Genomic DNA, 2268 nt, shown 5'->3' on the forward strand with positions numbered 1-2268 from the left:
CCAGAGCCGGGAGCCTGTTTCAGATTGTGTGTGTGTGTGTGTGTGTGTGTGTGTGTGTGTGTGTTTGCCCCTCCTTCACTGATGCTCTGTCTCTCTCTCTCAAAAATAAGTAAATATTAAAAAAAGTAAAAAGCTTTGGGTTTGTTTCGTTTAAATTTTAGTTTGTTGCAGTTGAAAGAACATTACACTGGGAATCAGAATTTGGGATCTAGTCTTGATTTTGTATAATCTCATGCAGATTATTTTAACTCTCTTCATTCAGAGTCTACTCTGGGGAGCGCGTGGGGAAAATAGGAATGATCCAGTTTTTTTAAAAAAATTTTTTTCAACATTTACTCATTTTGAGAGACAGAGTGCAAGAAGGGGTGAGGCAGAGAGAGAGGGAGACACAGGATCCAATGCAGGATCCAGACTTTCACCACAGAGCCTGACGTGAGGCTCGAACTTACGAACCATGAGATCATGACCTGAGCGGAAGTCCGATGCTTAAACGACTGAGCCACCCAGGCACCCCAAAATGATTCAGCTTTTTAAAACTACATTTTCCCCTTCCTCCCCAGCCAAGAAAGTAATTCTGTATTATCTTCCACCTCCACCCCATCATAGGCCATCACAATTACCCTCAAAGTTGCTGCAGTTGAAAAAGGTCTAGTGCTATTTATCTCAAAGCTCCCTTCTAGCTCTTCCAGCTTTCCTTACTGAAAGTTCATCAAACCTGAGTTACACAGAGGCCAGTGTAAGAACTGCAAATATCGGGGTGCCCGGGTGACTCAGTCGTTTAAGCGTCCAACTTCAGCTCAGGTCATGATCTTGCAGTTTGTGAGTTCAAGCTCCGCATCAGGCTCTGTGCTGATGGCTCAGACAGAGCCTAATGCCTGCTTCAGATTCTGTGTCTCCCTGTCTCTCTGCCCCTCCCAAGCTCTCTCTCTCTGTCTCTCTGTCTCTCTCTCTCAAAAAAAAAAAAAAAACCTTTAAAATTTCAAAAAAGAGCTGCAAATATTAACTTCTCAGCATACAATATTTGGGGTAAAGGTCCGCTGGTACTCTGAAAGACATTGGAGATATCCATATACATTATTTCTTAGCTATTGGGCAAGAATTACTATGTTTTAGTCCCTTTTTCATAGACCACTGTGATTTGGAGGCCCTCCCCAGTGCAGTACGAAGCCCAGCCTTCCTCTCTTGAGTCAGCACAATTCCTGTTGATCATGTGCAGGAATTGGTCATAGTTAGCCAAGCTGTAGACTCCTTGGACAAGAGCTTGCTCTGCTTCCGCTCACCATTGTATCACCAGCCACCATACCTAGTTCATAGTAGCCATTCAATAAATATCCAATAGGTGACTGAATAAACATGAATTTGAGGAGAATAAGGACCTATAACCAAAAAGCTGTTCTGTTGACTTGAGCATATCCTACTTACTACATGCAGAAACAGAGGAGAGAAGTCCCTGGAAATCTTTTTGGGTAGTGCAAAGTGATTGATTAATAAACTCAAGGCTGCTTTGGGATTTTATTGGGACCACCCACTTAAATTTTAATGACCTCCGGCAAAATAAATCTGGTAGTACCCTCTCTGAGAATTAGGCTGAAATAATTTGGCTGACATGTAATCAGAATGTTTGTGTAATGATCTATTCCATTAGTTATTTTCTGATCCACCTTTGTTCTGTTCCGTTATTGGAAAGCTCTTTAACGTGAGCCCATTTTCCTGCCCAAGTAAAATTTAGTGAAAACTTTGTTGTGATTTCCAAAGGCAAGGGAATCAAGAGCAAAAATGAACTATTGGGACCTCATCAAGATTAAAAGCTTCTGCACGGCAAAGGAAACAATCCATAAAACTAATAGGCAACTGACGGAATGGGAAAAGATAGTTGCAAATGACATATCAGATAAAGGGCTAGTATCCAAAATCTATAAGGAATTCATCAAACCCCACACCCGAAAAACAAAAAATCCAGTGAAGAAATGGGCANTAAAAAATTTTGTTGTGATTTAATATTTTATAGGATTTCAGGACTGATCATGAACAAATGCATGGTGTGTTATGGAAATGCTAATAGGAGATTAAGGAGACTGAGATGAAAGTTGAACTCTCCCAGACTGGCCTTGTGCGTAGGTAGATGGTTACCCTTCATGGTTTGATGTGAGATGGACTGAGAAGGCTCCTTTTCCCAGAAATCTCTCCCCTCTGGATTGTTCCAGTGCATGAAATTCCACTATTTAGACTCTTTTCCCACCATTTAGACTTCTTTTTTTTTTTTAAGTT

The sequence above is a fragment of the Crocuta crocuta genome, unplaced genomic scaffold (genome assembly GCF_008692635.1).
Source record: "Crocuta crocuta isolate KB4526 unplaced genomic scaffold, BGI_CrCroc_1.0 scaffold737, whole genome shotgun sequence".
NCBI lineage: Eukaryota > Metazoa > Chordata > Mammalia > Carnivora > Hyaenidae > Crocuta > Crocuta crocuta.